This window comes from Oxyura jamaicensis, chromosome 2 (assembly GCF_011077185.1).
Source record: "Oxyura jamaicensis isolate SHBP4307 breed ruddy duck chromosome 2, BPBGC_Ojam_1.0, whole genome shotgun sequence".
Classification (NCBI taxonomy): domain Eukaryota; kingdom Metazoa; phylum Chordata; class Aves; order Anseriformes; family Anatidae; genus Oxyura; species Oxyura jamaicensis.
In genome coordinates this window covers 13,108,469-13,125,176 of record NC_048894.1, presented here as the reverse complement: position 1 = coordinate 13,125,176, position 16,708 = coordinate 13,108,469, and the positions used below count along the sequence as shown (strand labels likewise).

General features: G+C 36.0%; 1 long non-coding RNA gene across 1 annotated transcript in view; it reads left to right on the top strand.

Annotated features, from left to right (window-relative positions):
* Window positions 1-15,268: 15,268 nt before the first annotated feature.
* LOC118163236 overlaps window positions 15,269-16,708 on the top strand; it is a 3,448-nt gene continuing 2,008 nt past the window's right edge. The window contains exon 1 of the long non-coding RNA XR_004748935.1: window positions 15,269-15,566. This is a non-coding gene — a long non-coding RNA (uncharacterized LOC118163236). The remainder of the gene's footprint in view (window positions 15,567-16,708) is intronic.

Below are 16,708 nucleotides of genomic sequence, written 5' to 3'. Positions count from 1 at the left end.
TATTATTATTATTATTATTATTATTATTATTATTATTATTATTATTATTACTTTCCCCTGGAACATCTGTTAGCTGTTCTTACTTTCATTCCTAAGAAATTCTGAGATTCAGTGTACTTTGGGCGCCTCTTCCCTATTTAAAATGCAGTCATGTATACCAACCAGGAAAAAAAAATCTATGAGAAAAATGAAGATGAATATGACATCTGAGAACTTATCATTGTTGACTTCACTGGGTCATTTTATTTCCAACATTTCCTCTTCTAAGGGTCATTGAAGGGTCATTGGTCCCTTCTCTAACTTCTTCTTTTCTAGCACTTCTAAGATTTTGCCTCTGATGCTTTTGTTAATTTCCTCTCATTTTTTCCTCTTGTAGAGCATGTTATGTTACCAGTGTCTCTTCTTCCTCCCTTTGAGTTTTCAAGTTTAGTTCTCCTGTTTTTCTCTTTCAGTATTAAAAGGGTTTTGAAGAGATTCTCCTCTTGATCAGACATTCTGATTGCTTTTTTTAAAAATAAAATAAAATAAAATAAAATCTTATTTCCTTATTTCATCATTTTAAGCTGTTTTTACCATTAAACTTCTAATCCAGTGTTGCTTAAAATAACCAAACCCATGCCTCTTCTTTTATAGACACCAGTTGAACTCCATTGAAGTACAGTTCTCTCAGTAACTGTAAATGCCTCATTTACAGAAATTTCCAGAGCCTTTAGGCTCCTTCCTATTGCACTGGATTGCTGAGTTTGTCACACTGGGCTCAAACTGCAGAAGAAACATAGCTCTTTTTATATCTTGGCAGAAAAGGCTCCTAGGCATTTTCTATAGACATTTTCCTTTCCAGTGTTTACAACTGATAAAAAGATCAAAAGCACTGACAGGAGGCTATTGATACAAACCTTGACACAGATACAAATAACCTCTCTTATGGGCAGAGAGTGGCATGAGGAGACAGGTTCAATGAAGTGCAAGGAGATTGATTAGTTGCATCAGTAACAGAGACAAGAAAATCACATCAGGCCAAGTAAAGACCAGATCTGTGTTACCCTCCTGAAAAAAAAAAAAAAAAAAAAAAAAAAAAAAACTTTTTAAGAAAAATCTCACTCCACCACCTTCCCCAGTTCATCTTCAACCCCACATTAGAGACACAGCAAAAACTTGCCATTATTAGTAGCCTGTTCCATGTGCGTCAAACATTTTTCTCTTCACTTCCACTTCCCTTCACTATAGCTTATATCTTTTATTTTATTTATTTATTTTTTTTTTTTTTTTGGGGGGGGGGGTTGCCCCTCCATGTCACCCACTACTTACATTTTAGAAGAAAGAGAATTACGGTAGCCAGGAGCACAGCTATTTTAAGAACTCAGCCAGGATGCTCTCAGGTGTATGATTAATAATTTACCAAAGGGCTTCTCCTCTGACCAGCAGTACCTTGCTCCCACAAATGCTCAGGTCATTCATCTGGAGCAGGCATTCGACTGCTAACAGGATTTTTAATGTGCTGCTAGAAGTTTTAAATATCAATTCAATTTAAAAAGACAAATAAGCATTCCTAAGCTGTGACAAGGCAAGATGGCGATTCATCAGACACAAGGGCACATTTTTCCCCACCCTGTTGTTTGCTCTTCCACTAAGAGAAAGCAGAGGTAGCAAACTGTGCGTTAATACTCTTCAGATTTTTTTTTTTTTTTTTTCCTCTGCTAAAAAAGACTCACATGGGAAATGGCTCCAAGTATTGTAACATCATGGGTGATTCATCTCCACAGGAATTGCCAGAGAAAAAGTATCTTTCTTTGTGAAGTGGATTGCATTCACTGAAGCCATTTTTTTTTTTTTTTTACTCATTGTTATCTATTAGCATTTCATAGATTCTCATAATAATAACTCACAACCTATAATAATGTCATAAAAAAGTGGTGCTAGACTTTCTGTTTTACATTTTTGCTTCCATAAATCTCTAACATTTCTTCCAAAAATAGAAGGAAAACACCATTACATTTCTTTGAATCAGAAAAAGGCTGTGGTGCTATAAATATGTCTGTGATTTCATCTATGACACAGTCCTAACAGCCACAAAGAAGCAAAAGTCCATTCTCCAGTGGAAGCTCTAAATCCACTCTGGATACACTTTAAAGGCTTTTTGCTCTTAGGGGAAAAACAATTTGGTGGTTAAATTGCTTAGGTGTAGGTACATTGATGTAAGCTGTTTCTGCATATTTCTAGCTGTTCCTATCCACATTATTTTCCAACTGGTGATTTCTATTTTCATTTCTAGGTTCACAGTTCATTTGCACTTGATCCCCTAGAGATTGTTTTCTTGAGCAGGCATTTTGTAAAGTACAGAGAATGGATTAACCCCAGTAGTCCACTGTATGCTGGACAAGTACTATCCTTGCTCCATATTTCATGTTTCTCTACAAATGAGGAATGCAATACATGTTTTTGGTTGGTTTTGGTTGTTGCTTTTTTTTTTTTTTTTTTTTTTTTTCTTCTGTACAGTAAATTAATGGTATTTGCTTTTCAGATATTCCAGATTCCTTCTCAAGTCACTTGAGACACAGTACAAGAATGAATTACTCTGAACTGTCTTTCTGATTCCTGACAGGTCTGCTTGAAAAGCTGCTTGCCTCAAGCTAAATTCATTGTTATTTCACTTATCTCCAAGTCAGCAAGAGACAGTTTTACAAATCTCTAACATAAGGCATGAAATGGAATTCAACAACAATACTTATTTTCTTCTTTTTATTTGGCTTTGGCCAGATGAATGGAGGCTCCAAATGTGGATAGCACATTTTGAGGTGTTTTCTTGAAATGTTAACTTAATTAAAATCAGTCATCCTATGAGAGAAACACCAGTCTCATGGAGAATCAGATCTCTCTGATACATTTATCTTTCCCTGAATCTACCTCTAAATGCAGCCTTTTGGGTGGAACACGATGAAATTTGATAGCATTTCCTGAGGTGTAGGAGATTTATTAGTCTTTAATTTTTGACTATTGTGACTCTGATACATTCCTACTAATAAATGGTAACATACAAATATGCAATTAGCTTAAGACCACTAAAAGATGTTCAATTCTCAAGAGGAAGAATACTTCCCTGAATTTTCCAGGGCACTGGGATGATTTCAAACTCATTTTACTAATTACAGTGTAGTAACTGACTTCCACTCATGGATTGACTCTTATCTATATACTTAGATGAAGAGAAATCAAGTATTGAAAGGATATGCCTATATTAGTAGTCTAAAAATTGCTATGACCCCAGTGACATGATCATCTACATAGTCATATTATCAGACTGGTTCTTAATGCAGGCCATCTTCTGCCCCAGACAGTGAGATTGCCCAATCCAGTAACAGTGCTAAGTGACTTAGGGCCAGAGGAGCACTCTCTTCCATTGGTTTTGAGTATGGTCACCCCTCTGCACCTTGGGTAACTGAGTTTAGCTGTTGAAATGCAAGCTCTGCCGTTTGGCCTCAGAGTTACAGAAATTTATTTATCTCTATTTCTAATCATCTCAATATAGTCAAAAGCTGTGTCCATCAGGAAAATAGAACTTTCAAGGCTGTCTTGACAGACTCCGTGCTTGTTGGGAACGCAGCCCCAAACATCCGAAGTAGTCTTAACCATTAAGGAAGGTTATTGGATTTTCTTTTGCTTGTATTTTGCTAAAGCAATACTAAGTACTAATTTTCTCATTGAAAGTATCTTCCTCCTTCTCACTACTCCTCTCCCTTTAGCTAAAGGTTGCCTACTGAAGAAATAATTGGGGCAATGATGTGAGATTCTGGGCTTGATAGCACAGCTTGCAAGGCTATGTCTGCAGCAGGAAATAAGCTTTTCTGTGGCCTAGAGGGCAAGTGATACAGTTCAGCTCATCTCCACAGGGCTCAGCAATCTTTCCACCCCTGACTGTCTGGCCTTGTCCGTACTGGAAATATTCCTGTGCCCTTGAACTGTGCTAACACTGAAATACTAGTTCGGAGATCAAAAGTGTGAGATCAAAAGAATATCATGTGCCAATGTCCATGCCTTTTCATTTGGATTACTCTTGTCTTAGTCTAATAGTTCTCCTCCTATTCATACTAAATGAGTTAGGCTTATTCTGTTGAAGATCACTTAAAAGTTCTGCATGAATGTTGTAACCAGCAAATGCAAATGTTGGAGAACAATAGCATTACAAGTAGTAATTTCCTCCATCAGCAACAAATTTCAAAGTAGGAAATTTCACTGAAGTTAAATCTTTTGGAAATTATATTAACACTTTTGGTCAGATATCCAAGAAAATAAATGAATTTGTGGTTAAGCAGTCAATAGCCTATACTTACACAGCTTGAAACTGAACTACAAGAATACTGATATAATTAAATCTGGCCAGGGATGTCAAAGGTAACAAGAAAAGATTCTATAGGTAATAAAAAGAAGACTAGGGAAAAGGTGGACCCTCTCCATAAGGGACTGGGAAACCTAGTTACCAGGGATATGGAGAAGGCTTAGGTGCTCCACAACTTTTTTTGCCTCAGTCTTCACTGGCAAGTGCTCTAGCCACACCACCCAACTCACAGAAGGCAAAGGCAGGGTCTGGGAGATCAAGGAACTGCCCACTGCAGAGAAGACCAGGATCGAGACCAGCTAAGGAATCTTAAGGTAACTAAGTCCATGGGACCTGATGACATACTTCCACATGTCTTGAGGGAACTGGCAGATGAAGTTGTTAAACCCGTGTCCATCGTATTTGAGAAGTCATGTCAGTCTAGTGAAGTTCCCATTGACAAAAAGAGGGGAAACATAACCCGCATTTCTTAAAAAGGAAAAGGGAAGACTGGAAGACTGGAACTACAGGCCAGTTAGTCTCACCTCTGTGACTAGCAAGGTCATGGAGCAGATCCTCCTGGAAAGTGTGCTAAAGCACATGGAAAATAAGAAAGTGATTACAGTCAACATGGCTTCACTAAGGGTGGATCATGCCTGACAGATCTGGTGGTCTTATACAACAGAGTTATAGCATTTGTGGATAGGGTAAGAGTAACAACTAATGTTCGTTCTCCTGTAAGTTTCACTTATCTTTGTTGAAAATTTAGTCTGCTTAAATTATAAAAATAAAGTGTTGAATGTTATGTAAATACTTCTGAAGAGAACCTTGATAATGTTTCTTGTCTTTTAATGATTATAATATGAACTGGTTCCAATCTATAATTTCTTCTAGGTAATAGTAGTGTATTATTATGCAAATATCACTATTTCTTTATTGTTAAGAATGTGAATAGTTTTGACTTACTACTCACTGCTACCTCTTACATTCTGTTTTCTAGGAGGACGATAATTTAATTATATTTATTTATTTATATATTCTTTTATTTATTCTTCTGTTTGGTTCTTAATCAGGACGACTCAGAACTCCTTGACTAAAGAAAGGATGTGGAGTTAAGTAATAATATTCAGCTTTGAATGTTGATATCAGTGTTAATTATATATAAATACTTTGCTAAAAGAAACTCTACTTTATTAATATGTTTTTTGAAAGCAAAACCATCCTGTTCTCAACACAGTTATTTCAAAAGCATAACAGGTCTACATTAGGCTAAACAGGGCTTATCTTGCATATCTCAATGGTATGTGAACTGAACTATTTTTTAGAAAATTCCTACCTTCTTACACACAGGCTAGAAAGGTATGTGGCTAAGCAACCATGAATCCTGTTTTTCCCAGAAATTTTGCATGCAAAACAATGTCAGCTCAAATTCAACAGAAATCTAAGAAACTTTTTTTTTTTTTTTTTTTTTGTTAATCTTATTTCCCATTTCCCATTTCAAAATTGCTTGATACAAACAATATGCAAATGTCACCGGATATTTCAGCTGATACTGTTTTACACTTTCTCACTGGTTTTGGCTTTTTTCAAGGTCAGAAATGCATTTGAATAAACACAGAATAAAACACCAATCTTGTCTTAAAATTAAAGGCATGTCTATTTTTCAAATAATAGCAATAGGGGAACTGCTATCTAACAGACAATCATGGTAGGTTCTTTCTTTTTTTCTTTTTTCTTTCTTTCTTTTTTTTTTTTGTCTTTTTTTTTGATATGAGCAATATAGGCATCTGTATCGACATGTCTGGGCATGTGGGCATGTCATCCAAATTTCCTTTCTAGTCAGCGGAGACAATTACACATTTCTAGAGCGCAAGTCATAACACATATTTTAAAGTACCTAACCCTCCCAATTCTCTCTGTTAATTATAGAAGTGAGACAGAGAAGGGGTGAGATTATATGTAGATATTTACACTATATATGTCCAAAGGTTCATGAAATGCAGACTAACCATGGAGGCCATTTTAAACCCCAAAATAAGCAGTTATAGAGACTTTCAAAAAATTTCAGGTCCATGATGGAAAATTACTGAGCAATGCAAGCATTTTTTGTGTTATATATTCGTACATATATTCGTCACTGCAAACACATAGTGAAGGCTAATTTCAGTTTAACAATATAATCCTTGAAAAGCCTTCACTTATTACCCAGAGTATTGGGGAAATGGGTCAATGAGGCTGTTTATGGAGCAGAAGCTGACACAAGCAGAAAGATACTCTTATCAGCACCTGAGTGTAAAATTACCACCGACTGCAGCTTGTCCTTACGTGATTCACTGCAGGAATTCAGGAAGGTGATTGATAAGGGGAGAACACTAGAAATGTAAGCAGGCTGCATATGAAAGAATGTAAACAGTTCAGCATTCCTCCCTGCACTTACCACCATGGAAACGATAACAAACCTCTCTCTGTTGACATACTTTGCAGCTCAGTGTTGCCTCTCCTATGCATATAGATGCTAAACTGGCTACAGAACCTCTCCAAACTCATTGTCTTGCCAGCCAGGGAAAAGAAGCATGTTGTCCCCCTTGCTCCCCTGGCACACCAACATAGCGATTATACTGAATCTATTAATCCTCCAGAAGCACTCAGTAGGGGCAAAGTTGGTTGGTCACACGGGCCTAAACATCTACAGAGTTTCTCAGTCTTGCAGACAGTCTCGACAACAGTTTAAACATGTCTAATTCCACCTAAAGCATTAATATAAGCAAATCAAAATGAGAGACCAAGGCAGATACTCAGAGGAAACTCCTTATGGACAAGTTGCTTAGCATCCTGCTGCCTGGATCCTGCTGCCAGCCTTTAGGAGACAGAAAGGGCCAAACTTGTGGGGCTGCAGATAGGAAGTATAATCAATACTACTGCCCACTGAAAAAAAAGAAAATAATTCTGTAGAGAGGATCCTATTGAAGATTGTTTCTGTAACAGCTATATGGTATTACTAAGCTATAGTGAGATAGGAATATATGGTGGGGTTACTTCAGTCCTCTTTCCTTTCATACTGAAAAAAATATTTGAACTGTTAAATCTTCTATGATTATTTTAAATGATTTATTTTCATTTCATTTTATTTCATTTATTTTAGCACTTTGCAAGATTTGAAAACTCCAGTAATAAGATCATTATATTCTTCAGAGTCAGGTCTGCTTTCAATGTGTCTTTGTCTCCTATTACTGAGAACTACCCTGACAAATTACAGTAAACTTTTAAGCATGTGGGATCCTGAGCTGTTTCTGTATCCTAAATTAATACTGATGTTTTCATCCTGCTTATTTTATAAGGTGATCCTGTTGCTTCAATACAGTTTCTTCATATGAGAGTCTTGTAGATTTATATCAAAAAAGCACAGCATGTATCAGATGATTATTTCATATGACCCTGTTCAGAAGAACAAGATCCTTGCAGGCAGCTTTACAAGTTTTTTATACAGATTCCCCACCTGCCTCTATTTATAAACGAGAGTTACTCATTGAAGCATTTGACCACAGAAATGTTTTGAACATTTTTTTTTTTTTCTTCACAGAAGTCTGAACTTATGCATAATTCATTATTCTTTCTGTGTATGGATGATTGTGCTTAGATATGCAAATTCCAAGGAAGACTGGAAATGGTGTAGCGCAGACATTGCTTTTGTATGTGTGTGTTTGTTTGCTTTGGTAGAGTGTGGTGAGGTTCTTAAACCTGATCTTTTTGATTTTCATAGCTGACATGGTTCAAATTGAAGTGAGAGAAGGAGTTGTAGAATACATTGCCAGAACCAGGTATTTTACTCACCCAGGAGTTGGTTGCAACTACTTGGTTGCAATGGGTGAGTTATAACTGTGGTATGCCATCTTTCAGTAAGATTTGCTTAGGTCTCTGAGGACTCAAAGATAGTTAATATGGTGCCAACTGAGAATTATTTGAGGAAAAATCTGGAGAAATTTTAATTTGTAATTCTCACAGCCATACCACACAGATCAGGCAACATGTAATTATAGAATTTCCATAATGTATTTGATATATAGATATATTAGGAGAGAGCAATCATGTATTTTGTATAAGTTAAAAACTACTAGACCTCTTTGGTGAGATCAGCAGTCATGGGTATGGGAGAAAATTGGTTGATACAATCTATTTGAATAGCCAGAATTAATTTTGAAATTTAGCTTGCTGAAGGTTTTTTGTTTGTTTGTTTTTAATCAAATTGTCATTGGGACAGTGCTTACATAAATAAACACATGGGGGAAAAATAAAAACAAAAACAAAACAAACAAACAAGCAAACAGTACAGCAAAATTTTCACTAGTATACTTCAGTGATCTGTGCTCTTAACTTACCCATAAATGATCTGGAAGGAGGAATAAGATGAAGCGACAAAATCTGCTGGGAAGATTATGCTGTTTAAAGTAGTAAAAAATGCATGCTGACTTCAGCAGCATTTCAGAAGGATCTAGCCAAGTCCTGGCTGTGCTGAATACCTGACTGATAAAATGGAAGATGAAGTTTAGTGTAGAAAAATGTAAGGTAATGTATCTCAGTGGGATGTTCTTAATTTTAGGTATGCAGTAATAGTTTACCAGTACTACTCAGAGTGAAGGTTAGTATCAAATTCCGTGGAGAATGCTGACTCAGGGATCACTGCAGTTACAAATAAAAATAAAAATAGTATAGTTATAAAAGAATAAAGAACAAAACAGAAGATGGCATTTTTTCTATCATAATCTAATGTTCACTTTTTATTTGCAAAATCAAGGAAAAAAAGTACTTCCACATGCTTTAAAATAATAACAGCAATACCTCTGTGAAGCCAGCTTCTCATGTTAAGGCCCTTTGAAAGGTCACCAGTTCTTATGGTGCTATGATAAGTGCTGATAGTCCTTGTTAATTAAAATAACCTCCTACACACTGGGGTTGCTTTTTAGGAACAGTTGATTACAGTCTTTGAGAAAATGAGTTTTGCAGCTAATGGCAAATTCTCAAGTTAGTCCTCAATTATACACAAATGCAAATTCAGTTCTCTCTCTTGTTTTTTCTTTTGATTCATTTTTCCTTTCTCTTCCCCTCCTTTTTCCTTTCTGGACATGGCACAGTAGGAGAAACAGCAATTGAAAGTGTTGAAACCAGGCCACTACAAAACAGTTATAACTGCATTAGCACCAGAAGTGCTTTAAGTCCAATTATTTGGTATAATCACTAAAAACTCCATTATCTCTTTAAAAGAGCTTTACATGCTTATGTCATGCAACTCATAAATAACAGGGATCTAAAAGGAAACCCCTTTGTAAATTGTTCTCAAGCTTTGTAAGAGTAGGTGCCAGTCATGGAGCTATTGAAACATAAGGTTATGCTCTGAATAAAAGCACCACAGAATGAATCATGATCTCATTTTGGAAATTACTGTGGGTGGAGTTGGAAGACTTTGGCCAGACTGGTTATGTTACAGACACACAAGGGAACTGAGGAGATTTGAATTAAACAAGAGGATGTCAACCATGTTTTATTGGTGATTTAAAGATGAAGTTAAAGTTAGACACAATGGAGAAAAGGTAAAAAGGAGAACATGAGTATATATAAAGCCATACAGGTAATTGATGAAAAACCAGAAGGAATGAAAATAAGCTAACAATCAATTTTTACTTTAGTAGCCGTCAGTCAAGAAAATATGTAGAGTAATAAATCAACTGGATTACATGTTTACATGGTTACATGAATGAAGGAACATTCGAGGCTTCAGGCTTCTCCAGAAAATCAGATTCCTTGTTTGTATTGGTTAGGGGGGAATTGGAGTGAAATTTATTTTTGTTTTGTTCATTTGGAATCTTGTCTCAGTATTATCTTAAGGAGTTTTAAACAGTCTTTGTGAACTACTATTTGGTGACAATTGTTATTAACTATCACAAAGGTATAAGAAGAGCTAACTTATATGAAGCAAATGGTGATTCATCTTATTTAATATGCTTTTGCACAGTGCCCATGCCAGATAGACTAGAAACATTATGAACAGCAACAGAATAATCAGATGCAGCAAACCCTAATGTGTTGTAGTGGGGAACTGCAGCTTCTTTTTCTCCATCTCTCTTATGTGAAATTCTCATTTGGAATTTCTATTGGTGTGAAATTCTCATTTGGAATTTCTATTGGTGTTACAATATTCTATACTGTACATTCTATACATGGTTCAGCTGCCAGAGAACAGGCCTTACTTAACACTGCAACCCTATATCAGGGATATATGCTTATCCTGTGTATATATGCTAGTTATAAATTTAGGAAGGGTTTTCACTGAAATATGGGCTATATGCGGTAATTAATCTGGCCTCAGTGATCAAATTACAGCCTAGCTACATTTTAACTTCCTGTTCTTTGGAATTGTTTTGGAGAGGAAAAAAAATCCCTTAGGAAAGAAAATGGACAAAAACAAAAGCAAAAAAAAAAATTGTACAAGTTCAACAGTGTGGTTACTGTCCCCAGCTTTGCAGTGGTTCTGTTTTGGCCTTTGGGTGTCAGGCTTTCATTTCATACTACCAACTACTTCCTGAATTCCCGTGCTTTTATTTCTTCTGCATCTGTCAACGTTTCCCTTTTTGCTGCCCTTACCACTCTATGTCATGCTCCAGAAAGTGGGTCAAAGTTGAATTTATGCTGAGGAAATCCCAACAACAATATCAGATAGCAGCATTGCTTTCATAGTGTGGCTCAATGGACAGCCCCAACTCTTTTTAGCTAATTTTGACAGAGAAAGAGTTTTAAATAGAATTACTGAGAGGTGTCTGGTCTCATGTTGGTCAGTGCCTTCTTGTATGATACCAAGGCAAGTGTTTGTCTTATAGAAATTAATGAGACAACTTTCTCTGCAGAGGAAGAAACAAAAGAACAGAAAACCTTTCATGTTTGCCAAATACTCCTTCTTCTTCATCTTAGTAGGCACCATTAACATCAGACAGTCTTTAAAGAAATACTCTTTTAATGCATGTAATCTTGTTCACAACATAAAGAGAAGTAACAGTAAAGCTGGTGAGGACATTCCAACATAACCTCTATCAAGTTGACATAGACCTATAGAAACAGAGAAAACATCAGCTATAAATGTGTCTATAGATGACTTTTCAAATAGAAAGCTTTTTATTTCAAATTCAAGCTTGAAATTTCATCAAGGTTCATGTAGTACAAACTAATGTGAAAGAACACAAAAAAACAAAATGAAATCCTTACAAGTACTTTTTGATTGAAGGAAGCATTCTATGCATATATATATGTGCAATCATTAAATAAATCATTAAAAAATGTTTGTAATAAATTAGCTGTTGGATACTGTTGGTTCATTATTATTGCCCTCGGTATATCAATATTGTAACATTTTTTAATGCCTTAAATTACATAAGAACTACTGTGATTAAATTGCAAGATTGTTTTTAATACAACATTACATTACAAAATTGTTATCACTTTCTGATTTCTGATGGAATCTCTAATAGATCTGGTAACTTTGCATTGTATTTCATTTCTTTAGCTAAGAGCTAATTATCTGGAAAAAAAAAAATAAAAGATGGGAAGAAAAACTTCTTACAAGTTTGTACTATACACTCATAATAAAGTTCTGGGCATAAGAAGGAGCATGTGGTTGACTAAACACCAAATAACAATACAGAATTAGGGGAGATGGCTTCTGTTCCTTTTACTAGAAAGGTCTAATGTCTCCTAGAGAGATCTATGAAGCTTGGTACTTGAGATAGGTGGCTTCTTCAGTCTCTCCTGTTATTCTATTCCATTTTGCAATTCAAAATAAAATATTCATCAAGGCATTAATGTTGCTTTATAGTCTGATAATTAGGGCAGTGGTGGAATCCCAGTTCTTGTGCCAACTAATATTTTAGAATGAACACATCCATCAGCTTGTATTCAAACCCTTGCTTTAAATCACGTCGTCTCCTAAACTACTAACCCACAAAGATATATATTTTTTTTTGATTCAATTAATGTTTCATTATGTCCAAAGTGAAGAAATGGAGAGCAGCATTATCTGGGAAGCTGGAAAATATCATGGTCACTGCAGAGCCAGGGCAGCAACTGTGAAGTTTTCAGAGTTTCCAGGCTTCCAATTCCACATGAGCCCATGTATTGACCCATGAATTTGAAAATCCTGGAAACCTTCAGGCAAGTTGTAAATGGGATAGGCTCCAAGCATTTTTGTCCTCTCACCTGTTTATTTATTCATTAATCATATGCTAAAGAACTCAGCAGGTACCCTGGAATGTAATTATAGAGGGTTCTGAAATATTTTTGGCATGATCTGATCCATCAATACCCTATCTTCTACTACAGTTTCACAGGGATTTTGGAAAAATATTTTGCTTTCACTGATTCAGCATTCTTCAATGGAAAAAGGAAAATCATTCTTATTTTCTGAACAGCTAAACGTTTACTTCACAGGCTTTACATGTAGTGTAGCCAGACAGCTGAATGACATGCATTGAAGAAGAACTCTCTATAAAGGAACATGACAGAGCGTGTCACTGCCTTCTAATACATGTGTGCTTTGGTGAAGATTGTGTTTCTGATATTTGCGTAAACTAGGATGCCAGGGTCTTATTGCTGTGAGTGGGAGGATGAGATGATCTGATCAGTGTGCCAAGTTCCTGTAATTCATCACTTTCTATTCTCCATGAAGTGGCATTCCCCTACTCTGGCTGCCAAAAGCTGGGTTTCATTTCACAGTCCCAAGGACGGTGTAAAATCTCACTTACTTATTGCCTGCTTGTTAGGCTAACTGCTGCAAAACTTCTTTCTGATTTGTGCTTGGTTTGAACTGCTCAGGTCAGCTATTAACAAACTGCTTTTTGCTCTAGTTTTCCTATTTTCCTCCTTCTCCCTTCTTCTCCTTTCCACCACTCCACTTTGGGCATAATTCCAATTGTTAGCAAAATTGGGTCCTCAGCCATGTAGAATAGGCAGTGCTTGCTGTGTTTCAATCTTCTTTCAGATGGGTTGAAATACATAGTGACACAAGATGGTCACTATCTTGCAACAGATTTGCTCAGAAAGGTACATTAGTTTGTGAGACTAACATTAGACAATGTTTTCTGTGACACTCACACATAGATTCTTGAAATATTCACGTGTAAAATGTCATTAACTCTGGAAAAATCAATACGTATAGCAAGTTGTTCCTAGAACAAGCAGGTGTAATCCTGGGAAGATAAATATAATAAAGTTTCTAACACTGATTTCTTTTGCATTTTATCAAACTTCGTGTTGTAGCAACAGTCTTATGCTGTTTTTTCCATTCTGCTTAACCAGCAGATGACTCAGTCTACAGACCGAGATAATGTAATTATAGCATTCAAAATGGTTTATGTGTGACTACTCAAAGCTTGTCTTCACTCTGTTTATTGGCTACTAGCACACTAAGCTAAATGCAAGTTAACAAATTCCTAAAAATACCCCAGGGATGAGTCATCCCTTTCAAAAGGGTTCTGGAGAGTGTTTAGCACTGTGATGGTAAGTCACGGGGTAGTAGGGAAGCCAATTTCTGTTACAGAAAGAGACAAGCTTGAGTCAGCCAAATGCTATGTCACAGATTCTGAATGCTTTGCCTAGAAGATGGCTATTACAAGTTAACGTCCTCAAGCTTGGGCAGCTAAAGCAGACTGCTAAAGAAAAAATATCTAAAAGTATCCACATATCCTGCAAACCTGATTTCTGTTACCTTCCTTAAGAATTCTGGAACTGGGATTTTTTAACTTTTGGAAATGTTATTTCCAAATCTAAAGTAACTCATTGTTTTCAGAAACAGTGAAAATTAGCCTGTTCACTTTGAATTTAGGGGCCTGAATTTCAACAGTTAAATTTGAAAATCTGTTCTCAAATTCATGGAATAGATGTGTGCTTAAATGTTCAAACATTTTCTGCTACCTGCAGAGTAGACTGGAGATTTTATTTTTATTTTTGAAAGGAAGAGATTCAAATGCTGTATCTGTTCATTCAAAAAGCTTTGTGTTTGATAGTTCCAGAATTAAAGAAAAAGTGCAAGAAACCTAATGTTAATAAATAATTATAATAATAAAGTCAAAATGAAATTAACATTGGCATTTCAACCTCTGTTCTGTAATAAACACCTAATAAACCATAATAGATGTACTCATCTCTCCAGATGTACTTAATTTAAATTTAGTCCCTGTATTACAACTTTCCACTCTGATTTAATTTAATTGAATATTATTTGCTGTAAATTAAATAGTGGAGAAATGACCAAAAGCTCAATTTACAGAGATCTTTCTGTTTGCTAAACAACTGTTCTGTGTTTGCTTTCTGATCTCTGGCAGATGGCATAGGCAAGTGTGGTCTCGTGTGGTTTAAGAAGTTATCTTCACTCCTACTTAGTGCTCTTCTGATGGAAGCTGCCATCCCCACATATCTGAGATAATGTAAGAGGACATATGGCTGTATCATGGCCTCACTTTCATTGCATTTTGGGCACCCTGCTCACCCACCTAATTAACCCAGATGGTATGGGCTCATTAGTAGTTTTTAGTAGCACCTTTAGATAACTCAGATTTTTGACTGGAAAAATAAGTTCCTGAAAATATTGCTCAGTGCTAGCTAAAGAGGAAGATGACGGGTGATGCTTTTGTTAGGAAAGAGACAACAGTTAGATGGGTAAACCTGAATCCCGGTCAACTTCAGTGCAAAAACAGATAAACTGAAACATTTTGAAAAGTTAACTTAAAAACTATGGCAGCTCTTCCAAATTTACATCTTGACCAGCTCCGAGATATGGCTACGCTCTTCAGATAAATGTGGAAAGACAAGAATAAAATACTTTTTTAGAAATCCTAAATGAAATAGTTGAAAATATAGGAAAAACCTCACAGACCTATCCTGACACATTTCTATTCATGTGTGACCTGCTGTCTGATATGCAACAAAGGAAAAGAAAGACAGGCTTTCACTATGGCAAATTAGAATAAAATTTGTGTCCAAGCAAATTAATTAAACAGAATTTTTAAATAACAATATTTTGAAAATAGGAACAGTGCAAATTAGATTATGCTTTGTCATCTTGTTCTCTGCCATTTTTCATTGCAACCAAACAAGTTTTATATTCCTCACAAGTGACCAGTGAGAAGTGTCACATGACATAATATGGATTGACATCTTCCTCTTAACACATCAGATATCCTGAATCTTCTGGAAACCACCGACTGCTCAGAGACAGGTAATTCATTTTATTCCACTGTGAAAATTCTGTAAATCCTTATTTCTGAATTAAAAACTTTTTTTTTTTTTTTTTTTTTTTTCACAATAATATGTTTGCATTTTAATCATACTAGTTGTTCCCTGACTCCTCCCTCTCACAGTCATTCTTTATTAGACATGTTTGCCTTGAAATTGTGATAGCTGCTTGGAAAAATAGCCTATGAAAAAGCTTACTTGTTTTCACATACCTTTCATCAGAAGGTAAAGTGTTTCCCAAAATGTGTTTCTGCAATTTCTATAGAAGCTGATCTGGGGAACTGCCTGCTGGAAACCATTTCTGTGACGAGTAAATGAGGATATCTTTAGATAATTGCCTGTGTTTGAGGCTTTCAAACATGCCCCAGAAATGTTTGTGATAGTAAAACCTCCTACTTGATCCCTACAGAGGTTTGGAGGAAAGACTTCTGTGATGAAATACTGCGTTACATCACTATGGGTGCCCAGGAAAAGTCCACTGCAAAACCCCAGCTTTTAGGTTGATGTGAGGTGAAAGCTCTCAGCTCTAGCACTTTGTCAGGTGATTCATTTGCTGTCCTTCCAAGATTGTACTTTCAAAGAGGTGCTGTAATATCACTTCACAAAGAGAGATGCAAAATAAATGAGCCTGTAGGCAGGATGCTACTTAGGAACCTTCTGGGAGCTGTTTATCAAAATCCAGCTCTGCATTACATCCATCCTCATGTCCATCACTGGCTGTAGGAAGGGCTCAGGACATGGTTCCAAAATTACTCAATTGTCCAAATGCATGAGATGCCAGGACAGATAAGTGTTTAAAAACTGTACTTCAGAGTTTTTCCTCACTTATTTTTTGGAAGTCAAAGGCAACCAGCAGGCTGAAATGACCTCTTGCAAATATTGGAACCAAAGAAATTTGTAATCTCCTATGTCACCTGAGATTTAGCAGGCTCAAAATTGACAAGAACAGTGTGTTTATGTGGTAAACACATAAGAACAGCCATTAAAAGTTGGTAATGAGAAATAGTTATTAATAAATATTTTAGCAAGAAGACCTCAAAATCTGTATTGGCCTAGGAAAAGAAACCTTCTGATGTCTTCCTCTTACTCCTAATCCTAATTCAAATTCAGCTAAAGAAAAGTGGG